The 17699-nt window shown below is 42.7% G+C and overlaps 1 pseudogene; it reads left to right on the top strand.

The window, feature by feature from the left end:
• Positions 1 to 3779: 3779 nt before the first annotated feature.
• LOC142846759 (mitochondrial import inner membrane translocase subunit Tim29 pseudogene) lies at positions 3780 to 4614 on the top strand (annotated as a pseudogene).
• Positions 4615 to 17699: the final 13085 nt, after the last annotated feature.

Below are 17699 nucleotides of genomic sequence, written 5' to 3'. Positions count from 1 at the left end.
TGCTGGCTTAAGCCTGCTCCAGCAGAGATAGTTGGTTCAAGACCGCTCTAGCAGAGGTTGCTAGCTCAGGCATGGAGGTTGCTCTCATGGGCCTGGTCCTTTGTAGGTCTCCTGCTTGGGTCTGCTCCAGCGTAGGTTGGCTCGGGCCTGTTCTGCCATAGGTTGCTGACTCAGGCCTGCTTCAGTAGAGGTAACTAGCTCAAATCTGGTCCTGCAGAACTTGCTCACTAGGAACTACTCTGGCAGAGGTCGCTCAAAATCATGGTTTTTAAATCTCATCTACTGGCTGGGTGGTGGAGGCGCACGCCTTTAGTCCCAGCACTTGGGAGGCAGAGGCAGGCAGATCTCTGTGAGTTCGAGGCCAGCTTGGTCTACAAGAGCTAGTTCCAGGACAGGCTCCAAAGCTACAGATAAACCCTGCCTTGAAAAACAACAACAAAAAAATCTCATCTACTGACACCCTCATTAGCACAAGTGGCAGGAAAGAACATAACTTGTTCTCGCTAGCTCTCTTTCCTTCACCCTCGCAGCTTGCCTTCCTACCTCTTTCCTTTACAAACGTCTATCCTCTGCCCTAAGTGGTCTCTGCAGAAACATTCACCGTAGTCATCAGTCAGTCCTCTTCTATGAGTTCAACTCATGACAGCTGCCAACAAAATTGCTCCCAGGACAGGATATGGTTAGGCTCTTTTTCTCTGACTCAATTTGAAGTCAGTGGCCTCAACCTCATCACTGCACAGATCATGGTTACTGCACAGGTACCATATGTGATCTCCGGGCAGTGTGCAAGTTCACACTGGATCCCTCTGCTCAAATCTGTCAGAATTCTTTACACATTCACTTAGCCAAATGGTCAGAAGCATACTGCCTAAGCGTCCCTCAAGTGGGAATGGGCTGCTACAGTAAGTTGGTTACACCATAAATTCTCTAAGACACAGGTAACACCAAACTCTAAAAGCAACCCCCCCCAAGGTATGACAAATTTATGTCAAGTTCCCCATACTACAGATTCAAATCGGAAACATGGAAAGGAAACAAACGTGTTCTCCGCATTCTTTCCCTTAAAGCTCATTAATACATTCTAGACACATCATAGTCAAGGCAAATATCCATCCAGAGAAGATTCTATCCTCCCCCTCTCTGTGTGTTCAGATCCTCAAATACCTAACAAAATTCTCTAATCTACTCCTCAGACTTTACTGTGAACAAAGAATGGGGCTGGCCACCATTATACTAACTGCACAAATGCCAAAAGACAACATCTCTTCAGCCCATCGTTTAGCCCTCGTTGTAAGGAAGCAAGAGAAATGGAGGGATAAGGTTGGAGTGTGGTATTCCAAGAATGTCAGTGCCTAGAAAATCATGTAGTAACATGGCTGAAACTAGAGTAAGTATACCTTCCAACAGGAAAAAAAAATCAGGTCAACAATCCTGAGTAAAATAAAAATACCTTCGACTACTACACTGCAACTCTCATGAGATTACATAATACAGGTGTTATCAACTGCTATTAAATATGGACACCAAACTGAGCTGTGATTACTCAGTCAAGGAACAAAACTCACCAATGGAACATCTGGTGCTTTAACAAAACACAGGTTAAATCACCTGAAAAATAAGAGGATGCTTCTAGCTAGTTAGGAGCACTGGCTGTTTGTCCAGAAACAGGGATTCAATTCCCAGCACCCACATGGCAGCTTACAAGTGTCTTAATCACCAGTCCCTGGGGATCAGATGCCCTTTTCTGGGCTCTGCAGGCACCAGGCACCCATATACATGTAGGCAAAACATCCATAAACACAAAAATAATTAAAAAGTAAAACACCAGGGAAATGTCTGAATTTTGTATCTTACAAATACAGTAATGGAATGGAAAATTAAATCACAGAGCCTTGATAATGATAAAAGAGAAAAAACAAAAAGAGAATAAAAATTATAATAAGGTATATACTTAAAGTAATGACCAAATTGTATCTATTTACGTTACTTAAGAAGTAGGAAGTCCAGGTAGGAAGAAGGGTACAAGACAAAGTGAGCATAGCTTTAAGTCACCAGATTTTATTAGCATGAGTCTTCAAGCATCTTGTCATAGTACAACCATCACTTTAATTTTTCTCAAGCCCCTTTTCACTCTTAATCCACAAGTTACATAGTAAAGCTTTGTAGCTATTAAACTGGCCCTCTGGATAAAGCAAGTGTCAGAACCAGAAATAAAAGAGTGTTCCTCAAACACAGCAACACTAGAGGGAGATGACGATGCTTCACTAATCTCAAGAGCTGTGGCTGCAACTGCTCAATTTCCCTCCTCTACAGAAGGCATTTCACAACAAATCTGATTCCTTCAGTCAGACATTTGCTACTTTGAATGACAAAAATCAGAGTTCTGGGAATGACCTAGAAATTATGCAGGCTTTTCTGCTCACTTTTAGACTCATGCATTCACTTGATAGAAGAAGCTGAACCCCAAACCAAATATCGTAATGTGTTCTACCACAACATGCTGACTCGGTACACTCAAATGATATGATTTTAATTTAAAATATTTTTTTCTTGGGTCAACAGGATGGGTGAGCAACTTAAGGCACTTTCTATCTCTCTTAAGAGCCTGATATTGATCCCAGACCCATATAGTAAAAGGAGAGAATCAGCTCCCACAAGTTGTCTTGTCTACCACACATTTATCATGCATGGTACATATGCACACAAAAATTAGCTTTTAAAATGAAGTGGTTTTCTTAAACGACAATAAGTTTTACACAATGATAACAATACTAATTGTAACCACCATACTACAATGATGAGCAATAGTGGAATTAGTGGAATAATCGTACTTCTGATGAACCATATTTTCAAGCTAGGACAAAACTTATCTTAGCTATTGCCAATCAAAAAGAAAACACAATGCTGTCTCAACTTGTAACTTTTCTTTGACCTTTTCATGTATCACAAAGGCTAAATAATAAACCACGGTTTCCATTAAAACCACAGTTACTTGAAAAATATAAATTCAGTTATTTTTTAATAATTCTATGCAAATATACCATTGATTTTTCTTAATATTTTACTAAATAAAATTAACATAGTATAAAGCTTGCATTTACTAAATAAAAGGCCAGCAGGCTGGCTGGTGAGTTTCCTGAACTGACTATGCTATATAACTGTTTAAAGTCTTACAATCACAAGGTTACCTAAAATCAGAAAACACCTTACAGTGACATCCCAATGTCACCCAGGAGTGTTTATGGCTAGCAATCAGTCTCTTCTGTAAGCAGAATGAATTAGAAGCATGCCAATTATTTCGGCAAAAAGGGAGCAATTTCTAACTAAAGCATTTAGTTGGAATCAAACATTGAACCACACACAAATAAAAAGAAATAAAATCTCTCCATAACCACCAACAGTAGCCAAAGAAAATGCAGATACGACTTTTGAAATCCTGTTGGTGTGTCTGTGTGTTTTCTAGAGTGTGTGTGTGTGTGTGTGTGTGTGTGTGTGTGTGTGTGTACATACATACTATCTTCCCTAGGACTATGAGTTAAGACAGTTTTCCACTAAATATTTCAAAGAATATGAGAGGACATATATTACATAACATAAAACATTAAAAATTTTTAAACGTAAAAATCAAGAAAGCCTCGAGCATGCATCAGTCAATCTTAGTTAAAGGCCAAAAGAATAATTCTCATTACAGGTAATAAAGTAAAAATTATACAATTAAAATTCAAAAAAGTGAGGTTAGCAAGTCAGAAGTAGGAAAACCTTGAAGCATCTGACTTTAGATGAAGGATGCAAAGCACGCCTTACCTTACATTCCACCACACTCTGATCCGATTCACAGGTCACATAGATCTCATCTACTGCTCGGCGAAAATTATCAAAAAGAAACGCCTGGGCCAACGGACTGCAGGAGAAGGACGGCGACAGCCGCTCTGAGGAGATTCTGGTCCAGTGGGCGCAGTGAAGCAGGAAGAGAGGCGAGTGGTTCTTCCGCGATGGTGGCAGCAAAGTGTGGGTGTGGGCGCCACTGGGCACTTGGGCCTGCGCGCTGCTTCGAGATGACGCCGTGTGTAGATGTCGCGGCCGCGGCAGTGCCCGACCCGCGGCCCCGGACATGGGGCTGCTGGGCGGCGGCGCGGCCTACTGTGCCCTGGCGCCCAGCGAGGCGGCCTTAGAGGCCTTGCTCGACGCTGTGGCTGAGGGGCCGCGGGCTCTGGGGCTCTGCTCGCTGGTGTACGAGGCGCCCTTCGATGCCCAGGCCGGCTTCTGTGAGGCCCGCTGCAGCTACCTGCAGCCATGCTGGATCGACTTCCGCAGCCGGGTCCTCGACGTGGGCTTCGTGGGCCGTTGGTGGATCCTGGAGAACCACACGCATGATTGCGACATGAACGAGACAAGTGTCTCCACCTGGCTGCACACCTCTGTGTCGTCGGGCCCCACCAGCTGCACTCTGAGGCCAACGAGAGGCTGTTCGAGGAGAAGTTCAAGCCTGTCCTGCTCACCGATGACCAGGTGGGCCAGGCGCTGTGGGAAGAGCGGGTGTTGCAGAAGGAGAAAAAGGATAGACGGGCACTGAGCGAGGCCTATTCACTGGTGCAATCCCAGGTTTCCAGATGAAGCCCAAGGAGCCCCCGCGTCTCTAGGCTCAGGCAAACTGTTGGCCATGGATGCTGCAGTGGATGAGATGGATGGAGATAAATCCCACTCATTGTGGTTTTGCGGGAAGCCCTTCTCGCACTGTTTTCTCCATTAGCTGAAGCTGATTGAAAGCCTTCCTGGTCTTGGAGATGGAGAAGAAAGGAAGGACTAGTCTTGGAGATGGAGCATATGACAGTATCATGTTTATAACCACCAGAACTATGAGTAAGGAGCCTATATTGTGTAGCCTGTTGTACCTAGGAATTGTACTTCAGTGCTTGAGCGCTTGCTTAGCATAGTCTGGCTTCCATTCCCAGCACTGCAAAACAGAACAAAAATGAACTTTTGGTTTGTAGTTATTGTTTATTTGGTTGGTTTTTGAGATCAGGATTCCCATATGGCCTAGACTGTCCCTGAATCCTGCCTAAGCTCCAGTCCACCACAGTGTACATACGTGGCCCATGCATAAGTTCTATTCATGGGGCTACAAAGACATCCTGATTGCCAGTGACTCCCAACATGCTAAGACCATTCACATAGTCACATTTTTTTTCGAGTGTTTGTATGAATTTTTAAGGAAGATCTGGCTGTGTTGCCTAGCCTAGTCTAGAGTTCGTGGGCAAAGTGGTCTTTCCCAAAGCTGGATAGCTCAGTATTCATGAGTACTGACAGCTCTTCCCTTTCAGAGAGCCTTGATTCACATCTCCCCATCCTCAGGGGTTCACAAACATCTATAACTTCAGTTCAGAGAATCTGACCTTTCTCTTCTGGATTCCTCGGGCACTAGGCAGGCATGTGATGTATAGACGTGTGTGCAGACAAAACACGTACATTTAAAAAACTACCCTTCTAGTCTTCCAAGGTTGAGACTACAATAATTTTCCATACACTTTTATACCCTAAGACAAAGGAGGAGAAGAAGGCAAAAGACTGCTTTAATGTGATACCAAGGACAACCAGAGCAGCTGCTTGCTTCCATGCTTTGAGACATCAAGATATTAATTTATGAGGAAAGCATTCTGTTGTTTCGGCAGTGAACCCACCCTAGACCAAGGATCCTGAAGGCAGCCACTCCCTAGGTCAAACCTCTAATTCATAAGAAGTAACAGAAAAAAAGTTTGAATTCTCTGACCTTTGGTCAGGGTGAAGAAGGATACAGCTCTATGGGCCATCTTAATGTCCAAAACACCAAGTAACCACTCCCTAGGTCAAGGAGTGTAGCGACAGTTATTATCAACAACTTGGAGCAACCTCAAACTCTGACCTTCAGACAAGGTGGAATAGGCTCACAGTTTTTGGGCCTCCACACATCTTAAAGTTTTAAAACCCTAAAATGAAAATTTTAAATCACTTCCAAAACAAATACAGTCTAAGCTTGAACAGCTACAGCAAGCAGCAGAACCAGCACCACTCTGTACTTATGCCAGCCCCACATCTTCCATACCAAGACTAATGGGTAGAATAACAATCAAAATAACAATTAAAAAGAATAGCAAATGAGAGACTAGACCAAAGACTAAAAATAGAGAAAAGACTTAAAAAATGAAAACTAGACTAGACCAAAGACTAAAAATAGAGGAAAGCTTAAAAAAAAAAACACCTTGGAGTTTCATTTAATGAAAAACAAGATTTTTAAAAGACAGATCATATTTTTATGCTAATGGAAGATTCTGATAGAAAATTTGTTATATGGGGGAAAGGGAATAAACATGCCTTATAAATCTATGATATCCCACCTATCAGAATACTCTGATCAGAGATGAATTCATGTCTCCGTTCCAGAACTTATAGCCTTCTACTTAATGTCTATGTTTCCATCCTTCACTCTTTAGGCCTTGTCCTGAAATTCCCAGAAACATCCACCTAACTAATTAAAGCTTCCGCAGGGACCTGTGTTATACTATGGTCTCTAGATTCTCAAAATTCTCTAATCTCTTCTCTATTTTCCCTCTGCTTCCCAATGATGGCGAAAACCTCCTCCATTTCTGAACTTCCTGCTATCCCTCAGATTACACAACCATAGCTTTAAACAAAAGCACCACAACTAATTCCAGGCCAAATGACCAAGTTTAAATAGACGCCTTACTTTCAGCTCCCTCAGAGAATTTCTCTATTCCCCTGTAGAAAATCTTACAGGTATACACATCATCACATAAAATTCCCTACTCTGTGTCCTGTCTAATCAAGTCCTCATAAATGAGCTTCCAAGAACCAAAGCAGATGAGCTCGGTCCCAAGACTGCAGTAATACTAAACCTGAAACTTCAGATTGAATGCCCCTTTCTCCATGAGTATCACCATCACCAACTCAGTTCTGTTGTACTTAATACAGAAAGACGGAAAGAAAAAGCCACCAGCTTGAGGATTGTTTTTATTCTTTGTTGAGATATATATATATATATATTGGTTTTTAAGAAAGGGTTTCTCTGTGTAACAGTTTTTGGTTGTCCTGGAACTTGCTTTGTAGACTACATTGGTCTCAAACTCACAGAGATCCACCTGTGTCTGCTTCCCAAGTGCTAGGATTAAAGGCATGTGCCACCACCACATGGCTTCTTTATTCTAATATTTAACATATAAAAATATTACTGTTCCTTTTTATATGTGTCTGGACAATTTTCATTTTATATTACGGATGCTTTCTGTAACATGCTAAACGTGTTCCTTTCAGTAAAAAATTCAAAATCTGATCATTTTTCACAACTTAATTCTTGTAAACGTGTCGGGAACATAATGCTTTTGCTCATTTTAGTATAAGCACCAGGGAATCCATGAGTATGAGATATGTAATCACTTTATAGATGTCTATTTCAACAGCATTCTTACTTGGGCACTTTTCTTACAGATCTCAACAGATTTTTGACTTGAAGTCATAGTGTGCCACCTAGTGCTACATAAAGATTTTACACAGGCTTGTTCAAATAAAGTTTCAAATAAAAGCAATAAACACCAGCATTAAGTTATATTCAAATCTTGTCCAATCCACTCTAAAAAATCTAAGTCCCAAGTCTAGGAAGCACAAAGGAAAAGCATTTTAAAAATCTGTATAAAATCTTGGGAACCCAGTCACCTAAATTATTTGTAAAACATATATGGCAACTCCGGTTATGACATAAAAACATCAGGTGTTTAATCACAGTCATATGTTGACAATGTTTGTGTCTACTCAAAATTCATACTGCAATTCTAACTTCCAAAGTGACAGCAATAGGTAAATACTTTGGGAAGTAATTAAGACTCACAGTCTTCATATATGGGACTGAAACCCTTGTAAGAGAAGTTAAAGGAAGACTCTTGTCCCTCCTCATGTGGGGTACAGATGGTGTCATCCACAATATGAAAGCACACCATCACCAAACAGAATAAGCTAGTACTTTCTTCTTGAATTCCCAGCCATAACTGTGAGAAAACAATCCCTGTTGTTCATACACTTCTTAGTTTAAGTATTTTGTTATAGCAGCCCAACAGACTAACTTACAAAGGCAGCTCAAAGGATCAGGGAAAGAGGAGAAACGGGGCATTTGCTGCAGGCTTGCTATGCAGTTCTTTACAGAAACAATCATTTCCTGTTAGTAACAATTTTATAAGGTGGGCGGTATCAAAATGAGGACAAGCAGAATACAAATAAAAGTGACTGCTGAACCTTGCCAAGACAGGATAGGACAGTCTTTCAGATTTTCTTGCTTCTGAAAATGGTCTGTTAGATATTCTAGGCCTAAAGCTAAAGTTGGATGCCCCAATGTTACAGAGAAACATTGGGTACTCAGTTGTCTCTGTCATCTACTACACATTTTGGAAGCTGCTTGATTGTACTTCCTGCTCCCTCCTCAGGCCTTTGATGGGGTTGAAGATTAGATAATTGTAGTTACTTTCCTCTTATGATTTAGCCAAGCCATTTCTAATACAAGACTTAAACTCCTTAGGATAGAATTAATTATTGAAACATTTAGCCTATGTTTCTTGCTTAATATTGTTTATGCTGGTTGTAATTCTAATTTTTATATTTGATATCTGTTCTTATTGTATATAGTTTTGTGTTGGATTTGGAACTCTCTTATTTAGACAAAAGGGGAGGTGATGGGGAACGTCCTTCAGCCAATGGTCTTTCTTTTTAAAGATTTATTTATTTATTGTATATACAGTATTCTGCCTACATGCATGCCTGCAGGTCAGAAGAGGACACCAGATCTCATTACAGATGGTTGTAAGCCACCATGTAGTTGCTGGGAATTGAACTCAGAACCTTTAGATGAGTAGGCTGTGCTCTTAACCACTGAGTCATCTCTCCAGCCCCAGCCAATAGTCTTTGAGAGGCTGGACCAGGTGGGGCATGGCATTGGGTACCAAAAGTCCAGTGAGACCATCCTTTTGGCCTCTTCCCACTTGCCCCACCTGTATGTTGAATCCCAATCCTGTTTCCTTCTTGTGATTTGTGAGTTTCCATTTTAATAAAGAAAACCTTAGTATACCCTATTCGGAGGTAGTGTAGGATTATTTGATTCGTGTTCTGCATCATCATTAGCATGATCAAATGCCAAAGACTCTTTTAATACCTGTCTAACATCAGGATCAGCTACTGCTCTATGCACTGCTGATGTCAATCTTTGCAAAAATCTGTGTATGCTTCCTCTGTACTTTGTGTGATTTTTGGGAAGGAGATAGATCTGTTCCCTGATTCCTTGAGCTTATCCCAGACCTTTAAAGCCACTAGATGACACTGCACAACAGTGGCATCATCCTACCGTACCTGCCTTTGTAAATTGGCAGAGTGACCCTGTCCTAATAATTGGTCCTTTACTACGTTTGCTCCTCTAGTCTGATTATACCATCCCACGGCTGCTGCTTCTTCTCTCCACCAAGTAAGTCACTGTAACTGAGGACTAGCTTCTAGCGTAGCTGCCATGAGGTCCTTCCAATCTTGCAGAATAAGTCTGAGTAGCCCAGTGATTTAAACCTGTCTTACATAGGGCAGATGCATCCCATATGCTACCATTGCTTCCTTAAACCTTTTCAGATCTGCCATGTCCATAGGTCTCCAATTAATCTGAACATGACCCTGGAGATATTGATTACTTGCAGGCATTTGCTGCGTAGTGACTGGGAACACCTGTGGGGGTGTCCTCAACACCTTAGGCAACCATGCCTCAATTCCATCATCAGGTAGCAATGTAGGACCATAATTAAGCATTTACCTTTTTTTCTGTCCAGAAAATTCCTTTTCTTTCTTCCTTTTCTATTGGGAAATTTTTCCATTCAGTTCTTTCTTCTTCCCATTTTTCTACTGGGAAGATTTTCTTTATTAAACTCTCCTTTTCCCCCTTTTTTTCTACTGAGAAATATCCTTTTTTTTCTCCTATTTTTTGTCTTGGAAGCTCCTGTATTTTTAAATGTACAGTTAGTTTTTTAGCCTTTCTTATTTCTAAGTCTGTTTCATCTGATGAAAGAAGGGGAGCATCATCTCCAGTATCTTGGCTCTCCTCACTTACATTTTCCTTCCGAAACAGCACTCTTATCTAACTGTGAAGGAACATCCTCCTCTGCTGATTGACAACTTCCAGTCAGACTCTGCTCCTTTTCCCTTCCCTGGTCTTCATCGGATCAAGCTTTGAGTGACTCCTCACTCTAAAACAACTCAAGAGCATTTGACATTAAATTACAAAAGATGAAATTTTGGATGATCTGGACTCTCCTTTCTGATGAGCTCTCCTCAGAGCTCTCAACACTTGCTTCCTTACTGTCAGTTTTCATTGAACATGAGGCGTTCATTGCCTGAAACCAGTGGCAGCGCCATTAAGTTAACACCAGCAGCTCTGTACCTGTTTCTCCTTCACTTCCTCTCCATTTCCTTTAGCAGGCATTTTAACAACTGCATAAACCTTTGCTCTTGAGATAGGAAGTTCCCTTGGACCCTGCCAATCCTGGAGTCCTCTTGCCCTGAGAATGCACTTCCTGCAGGCCTTAAGAGTATTCGGATCCTCTGTCCTTCTTCAAGAGCAAATCTGTTCTACATCAAGCCCTATGATATTGGTGCAAACATAGATCGGGTGTCAGTTGCACACTGGTACCCTGGGAAGAAGATGCAGAGGCACCTTAAGGATGATTTTAGTCTTTCCAGCTGCAGGGGGACTCAGTCTCTTACAAACTGAGACACTCTCCCTTAGCCCAGGGATTTTTATTGTTATCCAATCTACACCTTTAGCAAGTTCATTATCATATCCCAAAACATCTCATCTAGGTTTCTCAAAGGGACAATGCCAAATGCTAATTCTCCATCACGGAATACCACAGGTTGCAGGATTTTTCCCAGCCAAGTTTTGCATGGGTGTTGCACCTTTGGGAATCTCTCAGACACTCTTTACATATTGTAAAGAGAAGGTGCTGATGACAAAGGGCAGGTGAAGGCTCGGTGCAGCATTCTGGAACTGAGCCAGCTGCAGCTCTAGAAGGTTTTATTCCTACAAAATACTCTCAAGTTAAAAAGTTCAAAGACTTTAAGCCTAGTCTCCTAGTCTCCTGGGTTCAGTACTTGTATCAACTCCTGCCCTGTGGCTACCACACTAAAGGTGACTCTGGCTGTCCAGGAACTGAAAGTGTGCTGCAGGTCAAGGTGGTCTTGGAACCTACTGGCCCCAAGCAGACAGTGCTGAAACCGTGGCCCAGAAAGTTCAACAGGTCAGGCAACTGGACCCTCAGGGTCACACAAGCTGGACTGGTACTAGAAGGGTTGGGGAGAGGGAACATGGGACACATACCCCAGTGAGGATCCCTGTTTTCTCAAGGACAAGAGTAGTGGCTCCATCCTACTCCCTGCCTTCAGGGCTGTCGCTTTCTGGGCCACAGATCAGTTTTCTGGTCCTTCTGTGTCATTTGTGTCTTCTCATAAGGACAGAATTCGAGTCTTAGTCTCAAAGTAACCTGAAAAAGGAACAGAGACATCAGAATCTCTACACCTCAGAGTCCCACCCCAGAGTCACCCAGAAGAGAAGCTCTGCTTGCCCCAGAACAGCAGACGGCACCCTAGTGTCACAGCCATCACAGGCAGCCCTTCTTCACATGTGCCCATTGTCCAGAGACACGGGACCCTGCTGAAAAGACAAACTCCTTGCCATGGTGTATCAGCTCCCCCTGAGGAGGACACAGCTCAGGAGAGGCTGCTTGGGAACAAAAGCAAGAGGAATGGAACCCTCCAGATCAAGAAGCAAAGGCTCAGTCCAAACTCTACCACTCAGCAGGGTGAACTGAGGCATGGAGAAAGCAGGGTGGATCATACACAAGGAAGCCATCATCCTTCTGCCAGGAGACCCACAGTCAAGAGGCCAGAACCCTGAAGGAATTACCTGAAAACTGCTCTAGAAGGGAGGAGGAGTCAGAAGACAGCAAGGGAGGCTTAGAAACCCAGAAGAGAGGAGGGGCAACCCTGTAGGAGCATCCATAAGCCTGGGAGGAATGTGGTCTTCAAATCTAGTTAGGCAGGCAACTTAACTCCTGGGCTCAGATTTCCAGCAAGCAGGCATCTGAAGGGAAGAGACTTGATCTTACTGGGCCTCAAGACAGGGTCAAGGCATAAAGAGGGGATTGGCTGAGCACCTGAGTGACCCTGAGCTACCCACACAGTAGAATCCTAACACTGGCATTTCAGCTCAACCCAAATGAAAATGTGGGATCATAGGATAACCAACCCCAATTTCGATGGCAATTCTCTACCTGTAAACAGAAAGGTGTAAACAGAAAGAGCCAGCAGCAAGCACAGCAAAGTCCACAGACAGCACTGCTCATCCTAATGCACGAAAGGAAAAGCACTCACACCTCCACGTGTCTCACCCCCTTCTCTGCTCCCTCAGCCTCTGAAGCAGGGTGTGGCCTGGCTGCTCCTGGTCACACTGCATCCCACAGGAATGCTTTGACTTCACCCCATTCTGCTTCTCCCTCTGCAAGGTCATTAGATCCCAATGTCCCCTAACTGCTGTACTTGTCAGACACCAGCTCCCTCATTCCTGCCTGTGCTAGGTGAAGCCATACTGGCTCCCACAAGATCAACTTCAGTTTTCCTCTGGTTCATAAACTCTCAATGGAGTTTTTAAAATACCAACACCCAACAATTTAGAGCATCAATTACGAGGCTGGAGATGACGGAGCAGTTTAGACCTGAGGTCTCAGCAGCCATTCCAGGTATTTCGCGACCACCTATAATCTCAGCTCCAGGGATTCAACACACAGTTCTGACCTCCCCAGGCATTGCAGACATGTGGTATGCACTCACACAGATGAACACACAAGCACACACTCACATGTGCACACACATGCGCGCGCACACACACACATGCACACACACATGTGCACACACATGCGCGCGCACACACATGCGCGCACACACACATGCACACACACATGTGCACACACATGCGCGCACACACACACACGTGCACACACACACAGAACAATTGAAATATCAAAAGTGCACTCAAGTATTTCTCACATTATTCTGTACACACACCCTTTTGCTTCCCTCTGATGAGGCCTCAGGGGTTTGAGTCAATCTCCCTGAAGTTGCTACCCTTGAGCTCTGGCTTTGTTCACAAATGTTAAATTCAGGGAGCTTCTGCGTTTCCTGATGGTTGGTATTATAAACTGCTACCCACTTGATTTACATGGAACTTAGGACTGAACACCAATCCTCACAACACGCTACTAGCTGACTATCTTGTGGATGTCAAAAAGGACATCCAGACTTTTGGTGATACCTGTTCTTACACAGAGACTGATGTGTAGTGGCCTTTCATTTGCATTTTAATAAATAAAGCTTGCATGAGGATCAGAAAAGTAAAACATCCACACTGGCCGGTCTTACAGACCAAGCAGCAATGAAACACACCTTTAATCCCAGTAGCTACAATGACATACACCTTTAATCTCAGCATCCACAATGACACACACCTTTAATCCCAGTAGCCACACTGGTTGCCATAGAAATCATGTGGTAGCCGGGCGGTGGTGGCGCACGCCTTTAATCCCAGCACTTGGGAGGCAGAGGCAGGCGGATCTCTGTGAGTTCGAGACCAGCCTGGTCTACAGAGCTAGTTCCAGGACAGGCTCCAAAACCACAGGGAAACCCTGTCTCGAAAAATAAAAAAAAAAAAAAAAAAAAAACAGAAATCATGTGGTAGTGGTACATGCCCTTAAGCTAAGAACTAGAAAGGATTATAAGATGGGAGGGGACAGCTCTCAGTCTCATTCTGAGATTCCTGGAGGCAGGATCACCATTTCAGACTGAGGTGGAGGTAACCTTCAGGTTGAACCTCAGTTTCTGTCTCTGAGATTTTAGTGATCGTGCTTCACTGATGCTTTCGCACCCCGTGTCTGCGCCATCAGACATACAAAATGATTTTTAAGGCTTCACATGATTCAGTGATGCATGCTCACTATTTTTCTCCATTGTCAAAATATATTCTCTATATAAGTGACTCTCCACAAAAGACAACATAATAAATAACTAAAATTATTATAAATGCGAGCACAGAGAGGACCAGGAGACATAAAGCAAACTTGACTTGGTTTGACTATTTAGATAATAACAAACTACTTTAAAATTTTGGGTAGGATCCATGGCAGCCACCAACACAAATAAGGCAGAAGGAAATGACCTTAAAAATAACTTTATGAAGATGATAGAGAGCCTTAAAAAAGAAATGAAGATTCCTTTACAGTAATGGAAGAAAAGACAAACAAGATAATTGGAGGAAATCAATAAATACCTTAAAGAAAGCCAAGAAAACTAAGAAATAAACAAACAGTTCAAGACTTGAAAATTAAAATAGAGACAATAAAGAAAACAAACTGAGGGAATTCTGGAAATGGAAAATCTGGGTAAACGAACAGAAACTACAGATGCAAGCATAACCAAGAGAATACAAGAGACGGAAGAGAGAATCTCAGGACTTGAAGATACAATAAAGAAAATAGGTTCATTGATCAAAGAAAATGATAATTCCAACAAATTCTTAACACAAAATCTGCAGGAAATCTGGGATACAGACCAAACCTAATTATAAGAATTCCAGCTCAAAAACACAGAAAATAATATTCAACAAAATTATAGACGAAAACTTTTCCAGTCTAAAGAAGGATATACCTATGAAAGTACAAGAACCATACCGAACACCAAATAGACTGGACAGAAAAAGTCCTGTAGTGACATTTTGTTTGTGTTAAAAAAAAAAGCCACTAGAGGCCAGGCAGTGGAGGCACACAACTCAGGGTACAGACAGATCTCTGTTAGTTCAAGACCACCCTGGGCTACATGAAATTGATCCAGCTTAAAGGAGAGCTCACACAAAGTGTTGGGATAACACAGTTGTAATCCTAGCACTAGGGAGGTGGAGATAGGAGTAATATGGCTGGGCAGAAAGAGTAATATAAGGAGTGAGGAGACAGGAACTCAATGCTGTCTGAAGAGCAATCCAGTCTGAGGAGGCAGACTGAGGAGGCAGTCTAAGGAGGCAGTCTGAGGATGCAGTCTGAGGATGCAGTCTGAGGATGCAATCTGAGGAGGCAGTCTGAGGATGCAGTCTGAGGAGGCAGTCTGAGGATGCAGTCTGAGGATGCAGTCTAAGGAGGCAGTCTGAGGATGCAGTCTGAGGAGGCAGTCTGAGGATGCAGTCTGAGGAGGCAGTCTGAGGATGCAGTCTGAGGATGCAGTCTGAGGAGGCAGTCTGAGGATGCAGTCTGAGGAGGCAGTCTGAGGAGGCAGTCTGAGGGTGTATTCTGAGGAGGCAGTCTGAGGATGCAGTCTGAGGATGCAGTCTGAGGAGGCAGTCTGAGGATGCAGTCTGAGGATGCAGTCTGAGGAGGCAGTCTGAGGAGGCAGTCTGAGGGTGTATTCTGAGGAGGCAGTCTGAGGATGCAGTCTGAGGAGGCAGTCTGAGGAGGCAGTCTGAGGATGCAGTCTGAGGATGCAGTCTGAGGAGGCAGTCTGAGGATGCAGTCTGAGGAGGCAGTCTGAGGAGGCAGTCTGAGGAGGCAGTCTGAGGAGGCAGTCTGAGGATGCAGTCTGAGGGTGTATTCTGAGGATGCAGTCTGAGGATGCAGTCTGAGGAGGCAGTCTAAGGAGGCAGTCTGAGGAGGCAGTCTGAGGACAGGATTGTCCCTTTGGTTTGAGCACTGGTAGAGGTAAGAAATCCCTAGAGGTTGGCCCCTCTGCTTCTATGGTCCTTCAGCTTTCCCCCCTGATAACTGACTCCAAGTTTTTATTATTAAGACCAATTAGAATTTGTGCTATAAAGATCCCTCATTTATAATAATTGAAACACTAAACATACAAAATAAAGAAAGAATATTAAGAACTGTAAATGAAAAAGGCCAAGCAACATAAAAAGGCAGACCTATCAGAATTACACCTGACTTCTCAATGGAAACTCTAAAAGCCAGAACGTCCTGGACAGATGTGCTGCAGACACTAAAAGACCATGGATTCCAGCCCAGACTACTATACCCAGAAAAGTTTTCTATCACAATAGATGGAGAAAGCAAGATATTCCGTGACAAACCCAGATTTCAATAATACCTATTCACAAATCCAACCTTATAGAAAGTACTAGAAAGAAAACTCCAACACAAGGAAGTTACCTGCAATGACAAAAACACAGACAACAGAAAACCCCAGCAAACCCCAAAGAAGGGAAACACACAAACACTACTACCGAAAACAAAACCAAAAATAACAGGAATTAACTATCACTGGGCATTAATATCTCTTAATGTCAATGGACTCAGTTTGCCTCTAAAAAGACACAGGCTAACAGAACGGGTATGAAAATAGGACCCATTTTTTCCCTGCATATAAGAAACACACCTCAGTCTCAAAGACAGACATTACCTCAGATTAAAGGTCTGTGAAAAGATTTTCCAGCCAAATGGACCTAAGAAACAAGCCTGTATAGCTATCCTAATATCTAACAAAATAGACTTCAAACTAAAATCAATCAAAAGGGATGGAGAAGGACATTTCATACTCATCACTAGAAAAATACATCAAGATGAAGTCTCAATTCTGAACATCTATGCCCCAAACATGAAGGCACCCACATTTTTAAAAGAAACATTACTAAAGCTTAAATCACATATCAAACCCAACACACTAATAGTAGGAGACTTCAATACCCCACCCTCCCCAATGGACAGGTCAACCAGACAGACACTTAACAGAGAAATAAGGGAACTAACAGATGTTATGACTCAAAATGACTTAATAGACATCTATAGAACATTTCCCCGAAACACAAAAGAATATACCTTCTTCTCAGTACCTCATGGAACCGTCTCTAAAACTGACCACATACTCGGTAACAAAGCAAACCTCCACAGATACAAAAAAATAAAAAATTGGAATAACCCCCTGTCTCTTATCAGATCACCATTGCTTAAAGTTAGAACTCAGCAACAACAACACTAATTGTAGAAAGTCTGCTATCATGGAAAGTGAAAAATGAATCAGCACTGGGTCGAGGAAGAAATAAAGAAAGAAATTAAAGGCTTCCTAGAATTCAAAGAAAATGAGTACACATTACTGAGGTTTATTTTGGAGTTAAGCCCATTAAATGCCGCAGGGTCCAGAAAGATTCAGGATGGTAGGCGAAAACCTGGCTAATTGGATCCGAGGGTAAAACGAAATAAATCAACTCACATGCATTGCTGCTACATGTTCTTTATTCCTGGAAATGAAGAAGGAGCAAGAAGAAGCATAAGGGGTGATCTCCACAAAGCTTTCAGTTTATACAGGCATACTGACATAGCAATCCCATAGACAGGAACAATAGTCTCAAGCATGCATTTTCATAGTCACAAGGCTCTGGCAAGGAGGTGCCTTACATCTCAGAGGGGGCGTGGCTGTGAAACTCCCAGGTGGCTGGGAACACAGCTTTGGTAGCTACTGTGGTCTGCACACTTGATTTACTTTAGCATCTAGCTGGATGAGTTAAAAGGAATCTCTTCTGGGGGCCTTGCTTTTGACTCCAGCAGGGTGCCCAAGTGAGAATTTTTCTCTCTGAAATTAGTTTTAGCAACTCAGGC

The sequence above is a fragment of the Microtus pennsylvanicus genome, chromosome 3, assembly GCF_037038515.1.
Source record: "Microtus pennsylvanicus isolate mMicPen1 chromosome 3, mMicPen1.hap1, whole genome shotgun sequence".
NCBI classification, from domain to species: Eukaryota; Metazoa; Chordata; class Mammalia; order Rodentia; family Cricetidae; genus Microtus; species Microtus pennsylvanicus.
This window is presented reverse-complemented; position numbering and strand designations above follow the sequence as displayed.